A 26,895-nucleotide genomic window follows, 5' to 3' on the forward strand; every position below is an offset into this window, starting at 1 on the left:
GCAGACCGAAACCCGTCAGCGGAGCACGCCACCCGAGATGAGGAGACAGACCGCCTCTGAGGATGGCGCAGGAGGAATGAAGGCAGGAGACGGCGCCGAGAAGGGAGCTGAACGGACGGAGGCAGGTAAAGGGGACGTCTCTACCCCGAGCCGGGAAACCGCGTGCCTGCCCCAGCTCCCCGTCGCAGAGCCCGAAATTCCCCCTGCCGTGCCCGTCGCTGCATCGTCACCGCCGCCGACTAGGCCTCAACCGGAAACCGCGGCCGCGACCCCTGTGACGTCACACGCCTCGACCTCGAGCGTGGCCAAGCAGGAAATACCACCGGCCTGGTCGCAAGGCCTAGTACACCCGGGCGCCGCAATTCCAACAGCGCCCCCTACCTCCGCGGAGCCACCGGCCTGGTCGCAGGGCCGAGTAACCCAGGGCGCCGCCGTTCTTACGGTGCCCTTTGCCTTTAAGGTGCCCCAAGCCTGGTCGCAAGGCCTGGTCGACCCGGGCGCAGCTACCACCACGGCGCCCATAACACCTAAAGTACCGCACCTGGGTGAGGACCTGTTCGCCCAGCATACGTGCCCGGATGGGCAGCCCTTCGTATGGCCCCAGGGATACATCCAGCTGGAGCTGCAAAAAGCAAGGGCCATGTGCGAACCCCTGATCCCGGCTCCAAAGCCCATGAAGAGGATCTCGCCCCCGCTAGAAGAGACCCAGTTTGAGTGGGATCCCACCGGAGAAGACCTCATGGGGTTCACTCAGGAGACTCGGGCAGCCGCAGCGGAGCGTGCAGAGTGCTGCCGCCAGCAGCTCGAGGTCTTTGAGAGGGAGCGGAGAGAGAGGCGGGTCCGGGAACAACAAGCGCAGATAAGGAGCGCGGAGCAGAAGAGCCGGACCAGGAGGAATCCCCGTGCAGCTCATGGTCCCCCTTCCACCGGGACTGTGATAAAATTCAACATGCAGCACGGATGGGGCTTTATCAGAGACCATCGAGCAAGAGGACCCGGACGGGTCTGAAACTGAAACTGTCCACAAAGAAGGAGCAGGAGGACGCCGTCGTTGAAGTACGGTAGAGAGAGACTGTATAAAGTTACCCGTCAGGGTATAAGAACTGTTCTAGTTAAAATATAGTCCCCGTTGGGACCAGCCAAGAGTGAACTGTTAACCCCGTGTGTCCCTAGTTCCTAATACCTGGCCGAGGACTGAGAGCGGCCATAATTCCCTTGTATATAGTTGCGCTTCCTAAAGCGCCCCCTACCGGTTTTATAGGAAACCGTGTTTCTTCAAGAGACTGTCGCACTTTACCCGGTCACAAGTTGCACCGTGGCCGGAGGAACAAGAGTGTTATTTATGATAAGTTTTATGCTGATAATATATGATATTTTATATGTTTATGTTTTGAAAAAAAAAAAATGTATGTTTGTGGATGTTTATATCTTACAGCCCGAGGACGTGCTGTGATTTACCAGGGGGGAATGTAGCACCCTGAGGATTCGGCTGCTACAGGGGTATTGCACCTCAAGCCAGAGGTGTGATATTCCACTCCCGGGTAAGGATGGAGTGTGAAACTGAGCTCAGTAGGCTGCATGCACTACACACATCCCATTTCCGAGGAACAGACCGATGGTACTCCCACTAGAGAAATGTGCAGGTACGACAGTGTCTGTTCCTGGCTGGAGTGGGAGGGGGGTGGAACATCCCAGTAGTGTAGGGGCAGATAGGGGGAGCAGTCTGGGTAGTGCTAGGAGCTCATTGGGTGCTGGTCACCTGAGCTCACACATAGAGGGAGTATTTAAGGTGGGCACCATCTTAGGACAGGGTCTTTTGCAGAGTGAGGTCAGTCTGCCAGAGTTGAGTCAGAGAAGCAGAGCAGAGGAGAAGAGCAGCTCCAAGGCCCAGAGAGAGAGAGGAGAAAGAGAGACCCAGAGGGGGAGAAAGAAGGAACTCCAAGAGCCCAAATTAGACCAGAGGGTGAAGAGTTGGCAACAGGGTACCGGATCCCAAGCTGGCAGAGGCTACAGCACACCTTAGCCAGGAACCGAAGGTCGTGGGCAGGACCGATCTGCCACGATCACCCACTAAATCCACCCGGAAGGCAGACCAGGAATAGGGTCAGGGAACCCAGAGACAAGGGTTTACCACCAAGAGGCCCGAGGGAGCCGGACATAGGTGGATCCCTGGTGGGGAAGGCCAGAGAAGAGGACAGGACAGAAAGGGAGCTCAGGACCACGCTCCAGAATCACCTGGGGGTTGGCTGAGTCCAGGACCTGGTGGACGCAGCACGGCTCGGGTGGTCACTTAAGGCCGGAGTGACCAGAACAACTGCAGTAAGTAAACAAACCCTGAACTGCACAGCCCGACTCTGAGTCTCATTTCAATCCTCGCTGCACCATCACAACCCCCATCCTCTGCAACTGACCCCCTGAGGCTATACCCCTCCCGTTGGGGGTTATACTACCTGAGCTGCACATACATCACCAGCCTCAGCGGACCCTGCTGCAGCGGCGGCCGTATTGACCGCAATTCAACGGGTGGCGTAGTCGACACAACAGAACATCTAGTAACATCATAAGGACTGCCACACACTGAGCTTGACACCCTGGGCACGGACCGGGTCACAGCCACTCGGAGACTACAACCCCCATCTGATCCGGGTATCCCCAACAACACTGGCCCAGGGGGTGCGTCATATACATACTATGTTTTTATACACCAGCTGTTGGACGTAAAAGCAACAGTGAGAGGGGGGTGTTACGAGCTCAGTCCCAGGCTGACTCTCCCCCGCCACCCGGCATTCTCCCCTACCTTAGTGACATCTCATTCATAAATCCTTCTCCCTCTCCTTCATTCGCCCCAGCCGCTGCCTGTGCTCTGCTCCTTTTGTGTCCCCCGTGGGGGGTGGGGGGAAGGGGAATGACGAGACTGTCTGTTCGAGGCCGAAAGATGCTGCTGCTCATCACCATCACAGCCTGAGAGGCGCCGATCTCTGCTCTCCGGCACGGCTGCTGCTGCGGCTTCTTCTTCTCCGGCAGGTGAGTATATTTCCGACTGCGCAACAAGCGGGGGAAGGAGGGAAGGAGAGAGGGAGGCCGCACGGAGAGGTGCAGGCCGCGGCCTCCGCTCTGGGTGCTGAGCTGCGCCCAAGCCTTGCAGCAGTGGGCAAATAGCGAACGAGTGCAAATCCCACTGCGCCACAAGCGAGAGCGGTGCTGTGATCTGGACAGTACCGGCCCGGGACATGTCAAGCAGATCACCCCCTCCTCTTCTGCCGCCGCCTGCCTTCATCTCTGCGCCCCCTCCTGTCACATTCTCTCTGTACTAGGGAATTGCATAACTAGCAATCCCTGACATGACCGGCTCCATTGTGACACCTGACAGCAAGTACCGACCTCTTTAGTGACTTGTGCAGAGTACAGGCCTGCAGGGGTCACAGGGTACAGGCTGCCACCATGCCAGCCTGATGGGCACAACTATCAAGCATTGTGAAATTAAATATTTTAGAAACGTGCTAGTTCTCTTTTCTTTCTTTTCCATTTAACCAGACTGAGCCACAGCAACGCGTGGCCGGGTACAGCTTGTATACAATAAATTAAGCATCTATTCCCTTCATGTCATCCCATGTAGGCGCGATGCTCATTGCCAGTTTATGGATCAGTAATTAACACATATATAATTCAGCATAACCTGCTTTTGGAGCATTCTGTAACTACACAGGTCAATGATTTTAAAATTACCGTACTTCTTTCACAGATTCCAAGAAGAAGTAAAAGCGCACCTATCCACATGGTAGGTGATAAATGTACAAGAAAAAAGTTTTTTCAGCTCACCAATGTGAAAGGAGTCCCCTGACAGTGCAAGGATTCAGCTGTGTCGGCAGCAGGACGAAGCAATAGAGGTGAGTATCCAGCAACAAGTCCGGGAAAACGTGATTAAAATTTTTTTTTATTATGAATTCATTAAAAGGCAAAAAAGAAAACAGAAATGTTCTGGGACTTTACCCTGTTACTCTAAAACCCCATTTAGATATCCATTTTTTTCTCGTGTGTGAAAAATGAGTTATATTTCATTCGCGTGCTTGATCAGATTTTCATCCATTTTTTGTCTGTGTTTTTACAATCAGTGTTACATCAGTTCTTCTCTTATTCAAAGAAAAAGTCCAAGTTTAAAAGAGTGGTCCAAAACTAAAATTTATTTTAATTCTAAATGGATCTATTTAATGTAATAATCTAATCTCTTTTCTAATATACTTTAATTGGAAAGTCCCTACCATTCCCTCCCTACTCTATTTAACTACTTTATTTTTTTTTACTACTAGTGCATGCTGGGATACTCAAATGAGATGTCATCAGGGGGGCAGAAGCTGCGGTCAGTGCCGCAGAAGATGCGGTCACTGACGCAGCTTGTGCCCCCTACTTGAAACGAAGCGTCACCAGTGACAACCGTTTCAGGGGCTGGGCTAGTCCCTAATCTACTAATCAAGCATCAGTTGTCAATTCTGACGTATACTCAGTAGGATCTTGTCACTGTGCAATATGCACAGTGACAGTGCGCTCGTTCACCAGTTCTGATGAGAACTAACAAGCTGGCAAGAGAACGCACTGTCATTGCACAATGTAAGTAGATTACCCGGCGTGCTGAAAAAGCAGAGACCAGGGCCGCCCCCGCAAGTGACACCATTCAATGTGACGTGAACATGTAGATTTCAATGGGTGAGTTTGATCTGTGACTTGGATCGAAAGCGGACATGTCTGTTTTTTTCCCCATACACAAGAAAACAAGAACATGTAAGCAGCCCCATAGACCATAATGGGTACCTGCTACATCTATGAAAAAAAATGGATAAAACATATACATAAAAAACAGAAGTCTCAATGTGGTGTCATTTTCAGGAACACTAGGCTACATATAGAGCACGGTAGCTGCTGGCTGTTACTGTTATCATTAATTACCAAATATCCCAGTTTTATTTAGGGCAACACATTACAGCTAGACTGGGAATGAGCACTGTACACTCCATATCGTGAGTATAGCTTTATACACACATTAAAGGTATGTGTACATTACTTATAATATAAGCAATAAGACCCACACAATGGCCAGTAGTAAACTCTGATCCTCATGATAAACTACAAAGAAATAAGAACAGACAGAAAAAAGGAAGCACAAATTGAAAAAGAGCATATTAATTACTAACCTACACAAACAGACCTGCTACACAGGCTAGTAGAGGCTGCCATAGCAGATTAATCATCTACTTAATTAAAACAGAGCAGAGTTCCTTCTAACTACTGTTTGTTTATTGTTAGTCTTAAGAACAAACAGAAGAGGAAGAGAAAGAAAAAAAATGACAGCATATTTTTATGGTATTTGAGTAAGGTCCCGGGTAAGAGCGCACGTGCAGTGGCTTTGAGAGGTGGCCACCCAGGCTGTGGCCTTCTGTATTATTCAGCATTAAAAAAAATATATCCTTTCATATCCAGGAAAAACAGATACAGGAAGCCCAGAGCAGGAAATGTCAAACATTTCATCTGCACTGCCAGTTGTGTGACTGGACTCTTTCTGCGGCTTTTAATGCAAAGCACCAAAACAAAAGACTGGGGGCCAGGGTGTCCAGGAAAACAGCGCTAACGGGGTTAAGAATTACTTACATGGGAATCATTCCCACAGCTATGAATGTGAACATACAGCTTAACATTGCCATTTTATGCATGCTTTTCATCTTACAACATTATTTATTATCATTCCAATCATTCTGAATATTTTGCACCGCTGCAAAGAAAATGTAAATTCCCCAATGTTCCCTCCCAGGGTGCAGTAGTCTGCAGTCTGCAAATACAATGGACACTAGAGATAATTGCAGGAAAGCCATGCATACTTGAAGCTTACTGGCTGTACTGTAAAACTATGTTGCCTACAAAGATCTACAGTAGAGTTGGGCATACACGTTAAGGTGTCTGAAGGGTGACACATCTGTCCTTACCTGTGTCACAGGACCATATAATTGGAGGCAGAATTTCAAATATGGCAATTCTATACATGCTATATTGATGAACTCTAATCTCAAAAAACACTTTATAGAGGGCTTTATTATTGGGAAAGATTATGGTTTGCTTTAAAAGATGTTTTCTTCCACAGATGGAACATGGCAGTGTCCAGAGGAGACCTGTGGGGAACAGTACAGAGATATTGCAGGGATACAGTAGATGAGTACCGTATTTTTCGGACCATAAGATGCACTTTTTTTCCCCAATATTTGGGAGGAAAATGGGGGGTGTGTCTTATGGTCCGAACGTTACCTGCAGTGGTCCTCTAGGAATGCAGTGGTGGTAGCGGCGTCGGCATCAGCGGCAGCAGAGGTGAGCGGCTGGGGTCGGCACCTGTGCCTGGCCGGTGCTGGGGCCGGTGTCAGGCTGTGAGCAGCGAGCGGCCTGCGCAGGTTTCCGGTGTGCGACGTCATCTTCCTAGAGCTGTGAACTACAGGAAAATGGCCGCCCGAGCCGGCGCATGCGCGGACCGGTAGCTCCGGTGGCCATTTTCCTGTAGATCACAGCTCTAGGAAGATGGCCGCGCACACAGGAAACCTGCGCAAGCCACACTGCTTCGCCGCTCACAGCCCGGCACCGACCGCAGCCCGGTACAGGCCTCAGCCCGAGGCCCCAGCCCCAGCCAAAAGCCCTGGCACCAGACCCAGTCTCGGCCCCAGCCTCGGCACCGGCCCTAGCCAGAGGCCTCGGCCTCGGCCCCAGCCAAGAGCTCCGGCACTGGCCCCAGCCAAGAGCCCTGGCACCAGCCCCAGCCTCAGCCTCGGTCCCAGCCTCGGCCCCAGCCAGAGGCCTCGGCCCCAGCCCCAGCCAGAGGCCCCGGCCTCAGCCCCAGCCAGGGGCCCTGGCCTCAGCCCCGGCTTCAGCCCCAGCCAGAGGCCTCCACACAGGAACCAGCCAGACTAGGGGCCTCAGCCAGGCACAGGCTCCACGGCATCTGACCTCTTCTGCTGCAGCCGCCGACTTCCTGAGGGACCCTGCCTCCTGTGACCCTCGCTCCACTGCCCCCCAGGTAAGATACCGTACCTATTCAGACTATAAGATGGACCCCCATCTTATAAAAAATATTTTTTTTCTATTTTCCACCCCAAAATTTGGGGTGCGTCTTATGGTCCGGTGCGTCCTATATTCCGAAAAAATACGGTATGTGTTTTTTTACTTTTTTATTTTAGCACCGCCATGTGTCCACTTTATACAAAAAAAATATTAGTAGTGGAGAGGCCCTTTAAGCAATATGATACTTTATTCCAAAATATTTGCAAAAGGGATCCACAAAATAAATCAAGAGAAAGTAATTACTGATATGAGAGATGGATGGATAGCTAAAGTAGACCAAATATCAATGATCATCATTGATATACACTAAACATAACTTTGAATACCTAATACAATAAAATGATGTGGGGGGAGTTTTATCAAAACTAAGGTTTTTCTTTTTTATTTCTCAAAGGATCTCTGAAAAATAAGAGGAGAAATCTGATTGGCTGCCAAAAGGGAAAAAAAAGACAAACCGAGGAACAAAAGATTCATATTGATCATAACCAGAATAACTTTAGGATTTATGAATTCTCTAAGGTAGAGTCATTGGATAATTAAGTCTAAAAAATGCTAAAATATTCTAAACTTATCCAATGTGAATAATGCCATTATATGTATATATTAAATTTATTGAAATCTCATATATATTATTTTGTTCAATGGATGGAGTTATCAGTACCGTTAAAATGCAGACAAAACAATAAGGGTATGTGCACTAGGGGCATTTCCGTTGCAGGTTACAAACCATCAGCAGTAAATATCACTGTGGGGCACATAGGACTGCACTCTTATTCACCCCTTGCAATGATGTAAAGTCTCAGATCCGCTGTAACAATTCAGCAAATCTGCAGTGTTGGTCAATTTAAGTGGCAGATTTTCTTCATAGTGTGTAAATTAGATTTTAAACATCTCATTTACTAGACTGCTACTGTAAAACAAATCCAAAATCAAATTTAGGAAAGAAATGGCTAGTCCAATCCAAAACAGTAAATAACTTGTTATTTGACTCATCCGTTGTGGAATGGCTGGTGATTTCACACCATTGTCTTGCTGCCCACCAACTGGACATCCGCCACCTATCCAAATAAATAGGGGCAGATGTGCAGTACCCGGCCGCGGCCACTATTCTGTTCCAGACAACTCCTTGAAGACTGTATAACCCGTATAAAGGGACTCTGTCAGCACAGAATAACTGTTCAAACCAAGTACAGGTACTCTGTGCTCTATGGCGTCGCCAAAAATGTAAGTGCACCTTCCTACCTGATTGTTTTCTCTCCATGTCCGCCCTTCTCTGGCTCTATGAAGCCAGAATTGTCCATCAAAGAAGAGGAAGGAGGAGATAAAAGGGAAAACAAACAGATGGGAAGGAGAACTTAAATGTTTGACCACACCAAGGGTGCACCAAGCGCCTGTACTTGGTTTGATCAGCCATTCTGAGCTGACAGAGTCCCTTGAATTTATTGTCTTAATTTTCTGTAGCAGAATTTACCTGTACCACCATCAACATCATAGTAAAACAGAAGACAAGAAACACCCCTACCTTAAGAGTGACTATAGGGTAATGAATTGGAATAGTGAATTCTTCCTCATCACTCCACTGTCATTCAGATGTTACATTTCTACATTCGATTGTGCTTTCTTCCATGACAGACGGAAACATTTCTTCATTTACAGTCACAGTAAGGGAGCATACCATCACTTCAAAATGCTGAAATTTCCTGTACAGAGAGACAAAGTACTTTAAATTATCAGTGTGAAATAATAAGCAGCTGAAACAAAAATAGGATAGATTGTCACAAGTCCGGGCTCTAAATCATTATACTCAAACTGCTGCCCCTTAACCTTTACCCAATAAAATATATTTTAACTATTTTTTCTATACATGAATGTTGTTTGCTCACTTTTAGGGCTCATTCAGACATGAGTTATTTTATCACAGTTTGGTCAGTGTGAGCTTTTACCAACAGAGGTTGGTCCGAGTTTGAAAAGTTTTTCTCCATGAGAAACAACAAAAGAAACAAATAAACTACTATAAGTATGAATGATGGATAGCGCCCATCCGCAAAAAAGAACAGACGTGTGAATGAGCGATTACATTTATTTTTTGGTCTATTCACCTAGATGATTCTGATAGTAAAAAAAAAAAAAGTGTACATTACTAAAGGTATCACTGTTGCTAGTGAAAACTAAATAGGATATGTCAAGTGAAATGATACGCCAACAATCAAAGATGTGCTTCTAAAACAAATTAGAGGGTAAATATGCATATCCAGGACTAGGCATGAGGCTGATATTTTAACTAATCTATCCCACTAGCCGTGGTACTTTCTTTACATACAGACCTTGATTTGCAATGCAGATTTTAAAATCCCTTTCTACTGCAATAAGGGGACATATTTGTTGCAGACTTTCCCATTGAATTCAACAGGGAAGAAGATTTCTAGTATGACAAATTTTCCGCAGCAAAATCTACACAGTAAAACAGTGTAGTCTTCTTAATAATCTGATGGCGCTCCAGTGCTAACTCCCCTATCCCCCTCTGGTTCCCACTTATTGGCCTCCCGGCTGTAGCGCTCAAATGTGTCGGACAGGTCATCGCAGGTGGTTGGGTGGACAGCATCTAGTGAAGAATATACGAAGCATCGCCACATAAGAGACAGAATTTTGGACACAGTTTTTATTTTAATCACCAAACAAAAAAAGAAATGCAGAAGAAAATCCATACGATTTGGTGCAAAATTGCCACAGAATTGTTCTATAGAAAATCCATTACATGTGAATTTACTAAAGACTAATGTAGAACTCCAGCATTCACTAATCAGAGCTTGCAGAGCGAACACCAGTCTAAAATACAGTGCAGATTAGGAAATATTGGAAATAAAATTAAAGGGGTTGTCCAGAGAAGATAAGTCCGGCCATGGGAACAGCACCAATCAGCAGAATGGGGAAATGTTTATCCCCGATAGAATGGAGCAGCAGCGCTCCCCTATTTGTGATTGTCCCCTAGAAGATGAATGGAGGGCGGTCCAGCATGTGCACTGCCGCTCTGATGTAAAAGGGATAAATAGGATAACAGGGATAGGTGATAACGAATGTTCACTGGACAACCCCTTTGATTTACAAAACATTTACAAACATAATTATTTGTAAAATAATGTTATTTATATGGCTTGTTTTTTTGTTGCTACATACATAATAAAGCAGTATGAAAAATAATTATTGCACTAAATTTATCTCATGATATCATGGCATCACCTAGCTATAACCAAGTCCTATTATTTCAGCTTTGATTCAATAAAACAGCTTTGGTGCCATCTAGTGTTTAAAAATCATACCGTGAAAGATCAATAAGCATTTTAGTATGTGTGTGCATGTATATTTTAATCTCTCTACATTTTAAACTGTTTCCCAAAATTGCTAATTACATTGTTGCTTCATCAATACCCATTAGGAACCCATCCTGTCCAGTCGTCTTAGAATACATTATTTGACAGCTATTTGTCGTGCGTTTTGCAAAGAAATGCTTAGTCCCTGGTGAACTACTTGAAATTTAAAGCGCATTCAGATGTCCGTGCACATTGGCCCGATCACAGACCACAAGGTACGGACTGGCCGAGGGTCTCCTGACACGTACTCAGCTGCCTTACATATGACCCGCAGCCAGTCCATGTACTGCGGTCCATGATCAAACCGATGTGAATGAAAATCAGACAATTGAGAACAAAAAGGAGCAAACAACACCCAGCTAAAATGCCACGAAGTAAATCTCATACCCAGGATATAAAAAAATACAAAACTTTATTGAAAAATGTATAAAAGACAACATCAAAGAACAATAAATCATGTCAATGTGCAAGATAGACAGGCAGGCAATAGTACAACCGTGAGGTCTTGTATATACAGTAAAGAGGAGGGATAATACTTTCAAGTGAAAGAATGTATGCAATTACATAAGATATAAACATATAGTTGACCCCAATGGACAAGTAAGGAGATAGGAAAGGAGGGTTCCACTTTCAGAGGTCACTACAGGAGGACAAACAGATTGCCCCAGAAAAACAGTGCCATGACTCAAAGTAATCAGCTGTGCATTGGTTAAGGAGACCGGGTGACTACCCCCAAGACACTGGCACGTATCTAGTGAGTCAAACTCAGTATGTGTACACAATATGTGAGGTTAAGGTGCCAAGTGCATGTATATATAGAGAGGTACAAAATACAAATAGAGGTGGAAAGCTGCTTAGCCATCAGTATATCAAGGCCCACGTGTCACACCAGAGCCCCGACGCGTGTTGTGTGCTGGCTTCCTCGGGGTGGGGGGGCACTAAATCCTGTGTGTCTCGTGTGGTATATATATCTAACTTTCCCCCCGCTCTCTATTGTCTATAATTACCCACAAGTATCCCTGCCGTGCATCGCGCCGTTAGAAGGCGGAACTTCCACCGCTGGGTACGTCACATCCGGTGTCGTGGTCATGGTGTCAAGGAAAAATTCCCAAGTGACGTCAAATGGCGCGCACCACCCCGTGTGGACACCTTCAGCAGCGGAGGCAGGCCGGAAGATCCACACACTCACGCGCTATGCGGCGGCCATATTTGGGTGAGTATATTGTAACCAATGTGTGCACCATCTTTGAAGATGGCAAAAGTGTGGGCAACAGCAATAAAACATGGGGGGATATTAAACTGAAAAATGGGGAGAGAAAGAATGGGAGAAGAGGAGAACACGGAAAGAACGGCATATCAAATGTACAGAAAAAGTGCTCCAAAACTCCAATCATGAACAGATCTTGCTCAAAGATAAATACAACCCTCATTATATTAGTATAAATGATATCAAACCCCAATATAAATCTCTGCATATACTGTCCAAACCACAACCTGTCCAAAGATATGGCAAAAAACATTTACAGGCGTTGATGGTAATGCAGGGATAATACAGGGATCGTTGTTAAGACGATGGGCCAAAGACCAAGGGTCAGGAGTTGCAATTCCAATGTTCGGCTACTAAAAAAATAAAAGAAACAGAAAAAACAAACTTTATTGAAAAAAATGTCAGACAACAACAGAAGAAATAAAGATCCTAAAGATCATATATTTTTTTCACAAAAACTGAGAGAAATTTAATTTTCATTGAGACCACACGTGGCCATATTCCCCAATTTAACGATCCATCGGCACTCCAGCTGCACCAGTCTGTGTTTAAGATCACCACCCCTTATACCTCCATGTATCCGGTCAATGCCACGAATTTTGAGAAGGTCAAGGTTGCAGGCGTGGCGCACTCTGAAGTGGCGAGGGATTGTTTTAATTCCGAGAAATCATTAATATTCCAGGCTGCTTTAATGTCCCTATAACGTTTGCTCTAGCGCACTCGCAGCTCCCGTGATGCCAGCCCTAGATAGATCAGCCCACAGGGGCAGGTGATATAGTAGACCACATGGTCACTATTGCACGAGATATAGTCCCTGATCTGATATTCCTGCTTAGCATCGGACAAGATAAACAAAGTCGCACGTTCGGTTTTGTGGCAGGCCAGGCATGATCCACATGGATAACAGCCTTGTCGTGGTTTACCAGTATAAAAGGGGAGGGAGGGTCGAGATGTATAATGGCTCCTCATTTTAAATTATTGCTCCTTCTGGCAGTGACCAGTGGCCTTTCTGGTAATGAGCTCCATTTTCAAAATAGGCCAGTGTTTGTTCAAAATACTCCGAATAGTCTCCCAACGGTTATTGAATGTTGTTATAAATCTAATTTGTTGGGATCCCTCTAATCTTCTCCCAGAGCCAGACAAGAGCTGAGCACGGTAAGCAAATTTAGCTTGCTTGTAACCACGTTTAATATATCGATTACTATATCCCCATGCACTAAAACGACCATGGAGATCTCTGGCCTGTTTTTCAAAGAGTTCATTAGTAGAACATAGATGTCTTATTCTTAAACCTTGGCCTATGGGGATGGCATGTATCATTGGGGGCATGTGGGCAGAGGATGCGTGCAGGAGTGCATTGACCGACGTTTCTTTCTGGAAAACATCGGTCTGAATCCTGTCGTCACTCATTACCATAATCTGGATGTCAATATGTTTCTCATGAAACTTATACATTAACTTGATGTTAAATCCATTTTGATTGAGAGATGCCATAAATTCATTCAAATCACTGAAAGAACTTTGCCAGATTATCAGCAAGTAATCAATGTAACGATGCCAAAATTGCACATGGGAGGCGGCGAATGCGCCATCCTCAAAAACCTCCCGTTCCCAATACCCGAGGAAGAGGTTTGCGTAGGATGGCGCACACGCCGCGCCCATTGCAGTTCCTCATGTTTGTAGAAAAAAATGGTCCTTGAAAGTAAAAAAATTCTGAGTCAAAATAAATTCCAAAAGTTCCAAAATCAATAACTGTTGGGATATATCCACAGGGCTGTGGAGTCGGTAAAGCCGGTTTCACATTAGCGTTTTTGAGCGCAGCGTGGGCTGCGTACTTATTTTCTAAAATCCGCAAGCGTATTGCGCACCTATCTTTAACATGGTGTGCGCAGGTGTATGCAGGGACATGCATTGGCGTCAGTATGTCCGCGCATGCGTGACGTGCCCCCTGAGCCGTGGGGTACTCAGCAGCCGGGCCTCTGGTTGCTGGGGGATATCACAGTAGCTGGCCCGGTCCGTGACCCAGGGCCATCAGTAAAAGGGGGAATAGTTTAGAGGGGATTTGGAAAGTTCATGACGCCACCTGTGGAATGCAGCTAAGGGGTGCCGCCGCTGCGGAGCAGTCCTCTGGAACTGGTGTTACAGCAGCAGGGATGGCGCGGCTCTCCACAGGTAGAGCTAGCTCCAGGGCAGCGTGGGGTGTAATGGATGGTGGTGCAGGGGAGATGGGACCCAGCCGGGTCAGAGGAAGAACAGACTGTAATGCACACGCCCGGACTGACTGGCGTGTGCGTGTTTAGTGGTTCCACTGTGCCATGAACCGGAGAGTGCCTGGAGGGGCGTAACTAAGTATCTGCTCGATCCGACCAAGGTCGCACGACGGCATACGACGCCAGTGCACCAGGGAGGAACCGAGCAGAGGGACCAGGGTCTACTCCAGGTCAGACTCCGGACACGGCTGTTGACCCACACCGGGGAATACAGGAACAGGCAGGCTAGAGCGCAGGCTGGGTAGGGTCCAGTACAGACTGGGAGTCGAGTTCAGAGCCGCAGATGCGGTAATCAAACAGAGTAAAGCGAAACCAAAGGTGCGGTAGACAAGGCTGAGCAGAGCAAAACCGCAGACGCGGTAGACAGAGCTGAGCAGAGGGAAACCGCAGACGCGGTGGACAAAGCTGAGCAGAGCAAAACCGCAGACGCGGTAGACAAGGCTGAGCAGAGCAAAACCGCAGACGCGGTAGACGAGGCTGAGCAGAGCGAAACCGCAGACGCGGTAGACAAAGCTGAGCAGAGCTAAACCGCAGACGCGGTAGACAAAGCTGAGCAGAGCAAAACCGCAGACGCGGTAGACAAGGCTGAGCAGAGCAAAACCGCAGACGCGGTGGACAAGGCTGAGCAGAGCAAAACCACAGACGCGGTGGACAAGGCTGAGCAAAGCGAAACCGCAGACGTTGTGGACAGGGCTGAGCAAAGCGAAACCGCAGACGCGGTGGACAAGGCAGAGCAGAACGAAACCGCAGACGCGGTGGACAAGGCAGAGCAGAGCGAAACCGCAGACGCGGTGGACAAGTCTGAGCAGAGCGAAACCGCAGACGCGGTGGACAAGGCTGAGCAGAGCGAAACCGCAGACGCGGTGGACAGGGCTGAGCAGAGCGAAACCGCAGACGCGGTGGACAAGGCTGAGCAGAGCGAAACCGCAGACGCGGTGGACAGGGCTGAGATAAATCGCCGAAGAGGTAAACAAAGACAAAGCAAAGGGGACAGAGCTCTGTTCACACAGAACAGACTGGAAAAGAAAGGCAGAACCAGATACACACAAGGTACTTATAAAGAAGTAGCGAAAGGACTCCAACTCACAAACGGAAGTACAATGACAACGAGTAGAAGTTAGGTGCAGGTTCAGACTCTACAGAAAAAGGGAGCAAACGGACATAAAGACAAAACAGGTAAGAAGCTAGGAGACAGTTCAGACAAGAACAGTTACTGCAACAAAATGCAGGAAAGAGCCTACGTAAAGCCAAGTGCTGGTTCAGACACTGCAGAAAAAGGGAACAAACGGACATAAAGACAAAACAGGTAGGAAGCTAGGGGACAGTTCAGACAGGAACTGTACTGTAACAAATACAGGAGCGAGTCTGGGTATGCGGCCCCCAGAGGGCGAGACGAACAGGCTAGGAGCGTGTTCAGACAGGCCTGGAAATACAGCCTCAGGAAGGCAGACAGACAGCTGGCTAGAGTACACAGACAGGACACAGTTCAGACACGGGAACTGATACCGCAAGGCAGGAAACATAGACAGGACCTGGCACATCAGTGACAAGAAGCTAACTGACAGAACAAGATGCTCAGGCAAGGATTCCAGGGAGGAGCTAGGTTAAATACCAGGTGACAGACAGCAATAGGCTGAGGACGCATTAGGGGTGTGTCAGCAGCAGCTACAAGAAACAGGAAGTTCAGCGGGCGTCGCCCTAAACAGCAAAAGCAAAGCAGACAACATGGAAAGAAACCAGAGTGGCAGTCTGGACTGGAGATCAAGTGCGCGCTCTTGCACAGTGGGAGATGGACCACTATGCAAGGACGCCGCCAGGTATGTTACACAGACACACACACCGGGGCTAGTTTCAGTACCTTTACTGCAGATGGTAGTCAGGTACGGTCCGGGGCACTTGTAGGTGGTGTGCACTTCTGGTCTTGCTCCCCAGTGAGCGGGTGTAAGGCCTCCTTTCTGTATCTTCCTGTCTCTCTACCTGGAGCTTCTGACCTGCCTGGAACAGGGTCTAGCTCCCTTGATGTTTCTCTCACCCGTCTTGCTTGGGGCGAGGGCTTTCCCACTGGTTACCACGATCCCTGGACGCTGGGGACTTCGTGGTACCTAGTCCTCTGAGTGTGCGCTATTCACGGGTGGACTGAGGGATATGAAATCCTCCTCAGTATGCCGGATTCCCTACTGGGCATAGAGATCCCAATAGGCTCGGGCTCGGTGCCCGGCTTGCAACAGGGGACGAACCCTCTGTGGTTCCTCTGTCCCTCATGTCTCTTCTCTTCCTTCTTGCCTTCTAGCCCACTCTAGGCTCTCACTGGCCAGACTAGCCCACAGCTTGGGCCTAGCCTGGCTTTCAGCCACACAGACTTCAGCTTGTCTGGTGCTGCAGCATCGTGTTACACTCACTGCTTCCCACTGACTGACTTCCTGAACTCCACCCCCCTGTATATATATACCAGACAGGGCTCCATCTAGTGGACCTGGGTGGAGGTGTCTGCATGTATTGAGGCCACTGGGGAGAATCCCATCTGTGCAACACCCAGGAGTTCTGTGACAGCCTGCAGCCGCAGGGCGTCACATTCCCCCCTAGTAAAAGTCAGTACTCCCGGACTGAAACAAATTTTTGTATAACAGGTAACACAAGGATAACATATTTTTAAACATTACAATTTTCTTCCCTTTATGGGAGGCACGTAGCTTGAACATTGCAATAACAGGTTTAATAAACATTATTTATGCTTTACTGTAGCAACCAGTTTTGATGAGATCCCTCCTCAGGTGTGTCCCTCTCATCCGGGTAAACTGGCTTGTGGGGGACCAGCTCCAAACCCCCAACGAAGGTCCTGGGCGGGCTGCAGGACTGGTGTAGGACCACTGGTTCAGCCACGCCAAGCAGGTTTTAGTGGTGGTGATCTTGTGAAAACCACCAGGGGGCACCTCAGGAGGTGCAAATTATGTACAAGGCGGGTCGTTCACAGTTCCCGACCTCCTAGTAGTTCAGGAACTTATATACTTAAACATGAGAGCTACCGGGGAACTCGTAGCTCAAGGGCACCCCCCTCCTGGGATGCGCCTGGGGATGGGAGGTAGGTGACCCGTCCTGGTCATCCTCCCATTCAGTCAGGGTGTCCTCCTGCAGAAGTTCCGTCACCCTCTGAACATCTAGGGCATACGGCAGAGCCATGGGCATGAACCGTGCCACAGCTCCTGTAGGTGCGGCGACTGCTCCTGCCCGAGCAGTACCGGGCGCAGGTTGGGCATCTGGAGTGTTAACCGGTGCTCCGGCGGCTTGCTGGTCGTCGGCCATGGTTGCGCTCCCCTAGTGAACCAGAGCCTACCTTCTTCACTTTCTTTATCAGGTAGGCCGCAGCTCCGGGGGCGACGGTCTTCTTCCAGGACCTTGCGTCGCTCGCGTCTGACGTCAGAGCGTCCTCTGGACTCCTTCCAGGACCTGACGCTTCCTGGTCCAACGTCAGGGGCAGGGCGAGTCCTAGGCTTCGCGCACTTCCAGGGGATACGCTTCTCCGATTCCCACGGCGGTTACGCCCCTCTTCTTCCCGCGCGGCGACAGAAAGATGGTGGACAATGGCGGGAAATCTCGGGAATGGCGGGAAAACTTCACCACAGTGAGTATTACAGTCTCTTAAGGCTCACAGTACCCGGTGGCAACGGGCACGGAATCCTGTTCGTGACGCCAAGGCTGATGCGCCCCCTGAGCCATGGGGTACTTGGCAGCAGGGCCTCTAGTTGCTGGGGGTAGCTGGTCCGGTCCGTGACCCAGGGCGGTCAGTAAAAGGGGGAATAGTTTATAGGGGATTTGGAAAGTTTGTGACGCCACCTGTGGAATGCGGCTAAGGGGTGCCGCTGCTGCGGAGCAGTCCTCTGGAGCTGGTGTTACGGCAGCAGGGATGGCGTGGCTCTCCACAGACTTCAGCATGTCTGGTACTGCAGCATCGTGTTACACTCACTGCTTCCCACTGACTGACTTCCTGAACTCCACCCCCCAGTATATATATATACCTGACAGGACTCCATCTAGTGGACTTTGGTGGAGGTGTCTGCATGTATTGAGGCCACTGGGGAGAATCCCATCTGTGCAACACCCAGGAGTTCTGTGACAGCCTGCAGCCGCAGGGCATCACATGCGGCCCTGTGCGTGGCTTCATGGAGCCCGGTGAACACAACATGTTGCATTTTTTGATGCTTGGAAAATTCACAGCCATGAGCACGCGTGCATAGAAACAATGCATGATTGTCTATGGGTATGCATTGGTGCGCAATGGCTTTCGCATGGCTGCGTTCGATGCGCATGCGGATGTCACACTGAGCATGCCCAGGAAGCGATTTTCAGGCCCTCCCAAATCCCAGCTGTATAAAAAGGGGGTGTGGAGAAAAGGAAGTCCAAGACTCAGGATCTCAAGATGCTGGATCTCTACACGTTGGATCTCTACACGCTGGATCTCTACACGCTGGATCTCTACACGCCGGATGTAAAGTATACCAGCTTTTGAAATGGTTTTATGTCTATTCTTTCTTTTCGGTGTATTTTTTTGTCTTTTTCTTCTGTTTTTATTTTTTTGTCTGTTTTTTCTGTCTTTTTTTCCTTTTTTTTTCTGTCTTTTCTTTCTTATTTTTTTCTGTCTTTTTTTTTCTGTCTTTTCTTTATTATTTTTTTCTGTCTTCTGTCTCTTCGGACATTCTTGTGTAGTTGAAGAACTTCTGCGGGTTCTCTCGAAGTTCGCTGTACAATGAGGGGTACGCTCCGCGGCTCTCTCACACTTCAACGATGGGGTGTTGCCAGAAACGATGACGTCTTCTCTGTCTTGCTCTTCTCCTTTCTTGTTCACACGCCACAGCAAAGGAAAATGCCATTCTCAACGATAAATCCAGGTTACGATAGTAGCTTTGCATGTCGAGATCCATCTTGCATCTGGATACAGCAGCAAAAGAAGAGGATTTCCTCTGTGCAGGGTCTATTTATAGATTTCACTTAAAACACGCCCAATGGGCGTGGCTTGTCAGGAAAATTCAAGTAAACAATCCTGGAAATATTGAACGCATGCACACAAAAAACGCAAATGCATGCCAAAACGCATACAAACGCATGCATGCGCTGCGTTTTTTTTGCCGTCATGCGTACGCTGATGCGGATAACCAACGCTGCGTAAGCATGCGATTGCATGCGCATGATACGCAGCGTACGGAAACGCTAATGTGAAAGTAGCCTAAGCCAAACCTTCGACTTCTCAATTTTCATGACACTGACTCCAACTCCCACTCCACGACTCCGACTCCCTCATACATGGCTTAAGTGATAAATTTACTGTAGCACAGATTCATCTCAGCTAAAAGTCTAGACCCTTAGATCAGGAATAGGACAGACATTCATAGGGCATTTCATAACTTTCCCACATTCTTATGAAAAAAATATTCCCCACGAACAGCATTGAACTACTGTACCCAATTTATTATATATTTTAGGAGTTGGTGTTGGTCCATTTTATATCGACTCCGACTCCACCAAAATGGGCACCGACTCCTCGACTCCGACTCCACAGCCCTGTATATCCAGACTACTCATATTTAAATAGAATTTAACTGCCCTCACCCCGTGGTGATGCTGGATACAGGTGTAAAGGGGCTCGATGTTCAGAGTTACCAGCAACATTTCCGGCTCGAGAGATAGACCATCCAATCTCCTCAGGACATCCGTGGTGTCCCTGACATGGGAGGGCAGAGTCTCCACTAGTGGATTCAAATAATATTCAATAAATTTACAAATTGGTTCACAAAGCCATCCCATGCAGAGACAATAGGACACCTCGGGGGAACCAAAGGGTTCTTGTGAACCTTTGGCAAAAAGTAAAACGTGCGGATTACCGGATATTTAATGAGTGTGACTGAAACAACTTTAACGATGGGAATGAAAGTATGAATGTGGCCTAACTGTTCTCCTGTCTTTTTTGCCTCCTTGGGAGGTAAAAAGGGGAGAAGTTGACTCAATCTTTGCCTTGTGTGTCTGTGTGTGCCACACAAAAGCATGGAGAACAGAAAGAGGACAAGAGAACTGTCTGATGAGTTGACAACCAAAATTGTTGAAAATTTTCAACAATCCCAATGTTACAAGTCCATCTCCTGAGATCTTGATGTTCCTTTGCCCACGGTGTGCAACATAATCAAGAAGTTTACAACCAATGGCACTGTAGCTAATCTCCCAGGACGTGGATGGCAGAGGAAAAATGATGAGTAGCTGCTCATCGTGGGTTACTACCGCCGGTTCATCCCTAACTTCACCATGATATCCGCCCCTTTGACAGACCTCCTGAAAGGGACAAAGTCGGCTATGGCTAAGTGGTCTCCATAAGCTGAGACGGCTTTCTAGGAGCTAAAGCAGACGCTGTGTAAACAGCCAGTGCTGGAGGCACCAGATTTCTCAAAGGAGTTTGTGGTCCAGACAAACACGCCAGATGTCGGACTGGGTGCTGTCTTATCACAAGACATGAACGAGGAGGAGCACCCCATAATGTATCTAAGCCAGAAGCTGACATCTTGTGAGAAGAAATACTCCATAGAGGAGAAGGAATGTTTGGCCATCAAGTGGGCATTGGACACTCTAAAATACTACCTCTTAGGCTGAAAGTTCATGCTGGTATCAGACCATGCCCCACTAAGGTGGATGAGAAAGAAGGGGAACAATGCTCGAGTGACCATGTGGTTCTTAGACCGCCAGGACTTTAGCTTCCATGTAGAGCATAGGCCGGGGAAACTGCATGGCAATGCTGACGCTTTGTCGAGGGTCCACTGTATATTAGCAGAAAGTGCCAAGCCCCCCAGTTTTGAGCAGACGGGAAAGGTATGTAAGATGGCTGCTCACATATCCCCACCCCAGGGCGTGTGTATAAAATGGAGACAGTGTCTCATTCAGTGTCTGTGGCTGGAGGTGTGGAGACCTCCAGCATGTCTGTGCTACAGGACACTGACTAGTAGCGGGTGAACCCCCAGCACTGTATGGACTGTTTTGCTTGTTTTTGTTACTTTGTGCCGGATAAGGCTATGTTTCATTTGCCTGGAGAGTGCGGTTTATGAAGTCCGAATAAACCCACTGTAGCATCGGTGTCTCTGCCCTCTGCCAGGCAGAGACGCGGTCCCTCTCACCGCCGCGCTCCCTGCTCGGCGTCCTCCAGCACTCCTCTTCCTGCTTCTGCTGCCAGCGCGCTTCCAGGGCACTGTGCTTAGGGCGCGCGCTCCCTTCCTCTTAAAGGGGCCGCGCGCCGCCCTAAGGAGTCCCCGGCCAATTGCCGGAGGTCCTCCCATATATAAGGCACCTCCTCCAAAATGGAGGTGCCCGAGCAATAGTTGATGCACAGTGTATTTACTTCTACTTCAGGCCTCAGGTCCTGCTGCTAGCCTGACTACTAGTCCAGTCCGCCAGCCTGACTACTCTCCAGCCCGACAGTCTGTCTTCCGTTCAGTCCACCAGTCTGTCTATGGGCTTCGCCCACCTGCTTACCTGGGAGCACCTGCCTGTTACCTGTCAGCCTACCTGGAGGCTCCCACCTGTCACTTGCTGTGACCACCTGTCTGCCTACCCGGAGGCTCCTGCCCGTCACTTGCCGTGACCACCTGACAGCCTACCTAGAGGCTCCCGCCTGTCACTTGCTGTGACCACCTGTCTGCCTACCCGTAGGCTCCCGCATGTCACTTGCCGTGACCACCTGTCTGCCTACCCGGAGGCTCCTGCCCGTCACTTGCCGTGACCACCTGACAGCCTACCTAGAGACTTTCGCCTGTCGCCTGCTGTCTCTGCCAGTTCATCTACCCGGACCTCTCGTCAGCCTGCCTGCTGTGCCCATCTGCAGTATCGGTCAGTCTCAGCCATCTGACCAGTGGGAGTCACCTGCTCTCTTACAAGGTCATCCCCAGAGTAGCACCTGGTCTCTCGGCTCGCTCCTTCCCTGGTCACGGAGTCGTTTGCCGCCGTACGACCAGGGTCACTCCGAGTTGATACTTAGTTACGCCCCTCTGGGTCCCTCCTTGCACCGCAGCGCAGAGGTTCCACCACCCGGATCCGTAGCAGTTTGCTCGGGCCATTGAACCCGGTGGCCCCCAAGCCCCCTCGCTCTCTGACCTGTACCAGGAGGTTTCTCGTCAGAGATCCCAACAGGAAACCATCCTGAACTTCCTGCGGAGTGTCAACTCCCTCCTGGAAACACTGCCTGTTCCACCTGTGTCCGCCTCGAGTTGTGCGACTCCCGCTCTGGCAGCACCGCTGCCCACCAATACCACGGCATCCAACCCAGGTACCCGGCTTTCTGCACCTCCTTGTTTTGGAGGCGACTCCGCTCTAGCTCGGGGTTTCATAAACCAGTGCACCCTGCACTTTGAACTTTTGGCACATCAGTTTCCCTCCGACCGGGCCAAGGTGGCGTTCATCATGTCTCACCTCACTGGGGAAGCACTGGCATGGCTGGCATGGCTTAATCCCCTGGTGTCCGATCTATCGTCTTTCCTCGCTGCTTTCCGGAAAGTCTTCGATGAACCAGGACGAAAATCCTCTACTGCCTCCTCTTTGCTAAGTCTCCGCCAAGGGAGTCTCACCGTGGGCAAGTATGCCATACAGTTCCGTACCCTCGCTTCTGAGTTTGCCTGGGACAACGAGACCCTGGTGTCCATCTTCTGGGAGGGCCTTTCCGACCAGATTAAGGATGAGTTGGCCGGCCGGGACATTCCTACCACCCTGGATGACCTGGTGTCGCTAGCTACCCGGATCGACATCCATTTCCTGGAACGTGCTAAAGAGACCATCCGGGAGCGAAGATTTCCTCGCCTTGCTCCGACTTTCCAGAGACCTGTCTCTCAATTAGCTACTCCCCGGGCACACTCGCCCGAACCTATGCAAGTCGACCAGACCAAGATGGTCAAATCTCGCCAAGCGTCACGCCGAGGAGAGGGGAGCTGTTTCTATTCTGGCAGTAAGGAGCACTTCATCCGTTCCTGCCCGGTGAAGCTGGGAAAGGCCAATACCTAGGACCGCTCGGAGAGGTCGTCCTAGGCAAAAGTAAACCCTCTCCTTCCCTGACTTTGTCTGTCTCCATCTCCTGGGGAGAGAACCGCTACTTTGAAATTGCACACCTAGATTCCGGAGCTGCTGGGAACCTCATTTCCCAGTCCCTGGTAGAGAAATATCACATTCCCACCAAACCTCTGGCTGAACCATTGGCAGTCGCCTCCGTGGATGGAAGACTCCTTCCGGTGACCATCCTGCTCATCACAGAACCTATAACCCTGCATGTGGGAATGCTGCACTCTGAGAGGATCTCTTTCCATGTGCTTTCCGGTCTCTCTCACTCCCTCTTGCTAGGTCTACTCTGGCTTCAGAGACATGAACCCATGCTGAACTGGCAATCCGGTGAAGTACTCCGTTGGGGGCAGGATTGCCATGAGACCTGCCTGGTCCCGGTCCGCCCGGTTCGTCCGCCCCTCACCCCGGCTAATCTACCCGGTTTACCGGCACCTTACTGGTCCTATGCAGATGTCTTCGACAAATAGGAAGCAGAGACACTGCCACCTCATAGGCCATATGATTGCCCGATCGACCTGGTACCCGGTGCCACTCCACCCCGTGGGCGTATTTACCCGTTGTCATCAGCCGAAACCCGGGCCATGTCGGAATACATTAAGGAGAATCTGGCTAGGGGATTCATCCGGAAATCTACATCCCCGGCTGGAGCTGGATTCTTCTTCGTCAAGAAGAAGGATGGTTCACTACGCCCCTGTATAGACTATCGAGGACTTAACCAAATCACGGTCAAAAACAAATACCCCCTGCCACTCATCTCCGAGTTGTTTGACCGCCTTAAGGGCGCTAGGATCTTTTCCAAGCTGGATCTGCGTGGGGCGTATAACCTGGTCCGGATCCGTCAAGGAGATGAGTGGAAGACGGCATTCAATACCCGGGACGATCACTATGAATACCGTGTTATGCCCTTCGGTCTCTGCAATGCTCCCGCCGTCTTCCAAGAATTAGTCAATGACATCTTCCGTGATCTTCTATATTCCTGCGTGGTGGTGTATCTGGACGACATCTTGGTCTTCTCTCCGGACCTTCCCACACACCGGAGGGGATGTTCGTCAGGTCCTGCTTAGGCTCAGGCAGAATCACCTCTATGCCAAATTTGAGAAGTGCCTCTTCGAGCAGACCTCTCTTCCATTCCTGGGTTATATTATCTCCCAGACAGGTCTACGAATGGACCCCGAGAAGATCTCTGCCGTCTTAAAATGGCCCCATCTGGAGGGGTTGAAGGCGATTCAGCGATTCCTGGGCTTCACCAACTACTACCGTCTCTTCATCCTGCACTTCTTTTCTCGGACTGCTCCCATCTCTGCGCTCACTCGTAAGGGAGCAAATCCCAAGGTATGGCCGCCTGAAGCCAAGGAGGCCTTCCTTTCCTTAAAGCAAGCCTTCTCCTCTGCCCCAGTGCTGCACCGTCCGGACTGCAACAAACAGTTCTTCCTGGAGGTTGATGCTTCCTCCTCCGGAGCCGGAGCGGTGCTCACCCAAAAATCTTCATCAGGGAGAATGGCAACCTGCGGCTTCTTCTCCAAACTCTTCTCCTCGTCTGAGCGCAACTACTTCATAGGAGACCGAGAACTGCTAGCCATCAAATTGGCGCTGGAGGAGTGGCGTTACCTGCTTGAAGGGGCTCTATACTCAGTGATCATCTATACTGATCACAAAAATCTTGCATATCTCCAGAATGCCCAAAGACTCAATCCGCGTCAGGCCCGGTGGTCTTTGTTCTTTGCTCGCTTCGACTTTATTCTACATTTCCGCCCGGCGGACAAAAATGTTAAAGCTGACCCCTTGTCCCGATCCTTCCTGTCCTCCGATCTAGAGGAGGAGCCTGCGCACATCATCGACCCCTCCAAAGTAATGAGTATGGCCCCCTTAGATCTGACTCGTCTCCCACCCGGTAAGACGTTTGTAGCAGTTCCAGTTCAGGAGAAGTTTCTTCACTGGGGTCATTCATTTAAACTAGCCGGCCATGCCGGTCAGAAGAAGACTTTCCTGCTCATTACCCGGCATTACTGGTGGCCCACCCTGCGCAAGGATGTAGTTGACTTCGTCTCGGCTTGTTCGTCTTGTGCCCGCAACAAAGTTCCCAGTCATCTTCCAGCCGGTTACCTCCTGCCTCTTCCCATACCTGCTGCCCCTTGGCAACACATTGCTATGGACTTTATTACAGATCTCCCTGTTTCTGTCGGCTGTACAGTCATTTGGGTGGTCGCCGACCGCTTTTCTAAAATGGCCCACTTCATTCCTCTGCCTGGCCTCCCGTCTGCATCAGAGCTGGCTAAGGACTTCTTCCTTTACATTTTCCGTCTCGATGGCTTACCCCTCCACATTGTGTCGGATTGAGGGGTTCAGTTCACCTCACGCTTCTGGAGAGCTACGTGTAAGCTGCTGGATGTCACCCTGGATTTCTCCTCCGTTTACCATCCACAGTCCAATGGCCAAGTGGAGCGCATCAACCAGATCCTTACCAGCTACCTTCGGCACTTTGTTAATGCTCACCATACCGATTGGGTGGACCTCCTACCATGGGCCGAATTCTCCTACAACAACCATGAGAGCAAATCGACTTCCAAGTACCGGTTCTTTGTAGTCTATGGTCAACATCCCCGGATTCCGTTTCCCGTCTCCGATTCTGTGGACAACCCTGCCGCGGTGTCACACTGTCACAGAATACTGGAGGTAGGGGGCCTAAGCTGACCCTAAGCTGGGACCCTGACTAACCCCTCAACCTGGAGGTACTGTTAAAGGTACAGAGGTCCAGGCCGCCAGCGTAACCCCTACCTCCTGAGGATCCCTGCACCTAAGTAATCTAGTCCTGAGAAGGACCCCGATCACAACAATAGGGAACCAGAAATAATATGCCCACACACAGTATTTAGACGAACGAGACAGTACAAGGGAAAAACCAAAACCACCTTGCATACAACTTCTACACAACTACAACAGAGGGAACACCAACGGGAAAGGAGATAAATGATAAAGCGAGGAAAGGGAAAAAACACTTCCAAATACACTTATCTCAGCAACTCCAAACACCACGATCCGCTCTGTAAGTCTGAATGAAAAGCTTTCACCGACACCTCCCAAACAGACCTGCAGGAATATAAAGGAGTCTCACTAAAGAAGCATTGATTGCAGCTGGGCGAGGCTGGACCTCAGCTAGCCCAGAGAGAGAGAGAATTAACTCCTACACTGCCGAGAAAACACAAAGCACCAACAAGTCAGCTGCGAGAAGTCAGGCTGTGTACTCGTGACGATCTTCGTGGCAACACACCCGTGACAGTACCCCCCCTTCTACGAGGGGCCTCCGGACCCTCAGGGCCAGGTTTATCCGGGTGAGTCGAGTGGAAGGCCCGAACTAATCGGTCTGCGTTAATATCCGATGCAGGAACCCACATCCTCTCCTCAGGACCATACCCCTTCCAATGAACCAAGTACTGAAGGGACCGGCGATTAAAGCGTGAATCAATGACCCTCGATACCTGGAACTCCAAGTTACCATTGACAACCACAGGAGGGGGAGGTAAAGGTGACGGTACCACCGGCGCCACATACCTCTTAAGCAATGATCTGTGAAACACGTTGTGAATTTTAAACGTAGGGGGGAGGTCAAGACGGAATGCCACCGGATTAATAACAGAACTGATTCTGTACGGCCCGATGAACCTGGGACCCAGTTTCCAGGAGGGAACCTTAAGTTTAATATTCCTGGTAGACAACCATACCTGATCGTTCACACTTAGGTCCGGACCAGACACTCTCCTCCTATCAGCCATACGTTTGTATCGGTTCCCCATAGTATTCAGATTCTTCAGCACCCCTCTCCATACTG

The 26,895-nt window shown here is 49.4% G+C and overlaps 1 long non-coding RNA gene across 1 annotated transcript in view; it reads right to left on the reverse strand.

Annotated features, from left to right (window-relative positions):
* LOC141153547 (uncharacterized) overlaps positions 1-26,895 on the reverse strand; it is a 220,194-nt gene that overhangs the window by 184,532 nt on the left and 8,767 nt on the right. Inside the window, exon 2 of the long non-coding RNA XR_012247319.1 lies at positions 8,612-8,789. This is a non-coding gene — a long non-coding RNA (uncharacterized lncRNA). The remainder of the gene's footprint in view (positions 1-8,611; positions 8,790-26,895) is intronic.

The sequence above is a fragment of the Phyllobates terribilis genome, unplaced genomic scaffold (genome assembly GCF_046119375.1).
Source record: "Phyllobates terribilis strain yellow unplaced genomic scaffold, ASM4611937v1 Scaffold_7__3_contigs__length_470593459, whole genome shotgun sequence".
NCBI lineage: Eukaryota > Metazoa > Chordata > Amphibia > Anura > Dendrobatidae > Phyllobates > Phyllobates terribilis.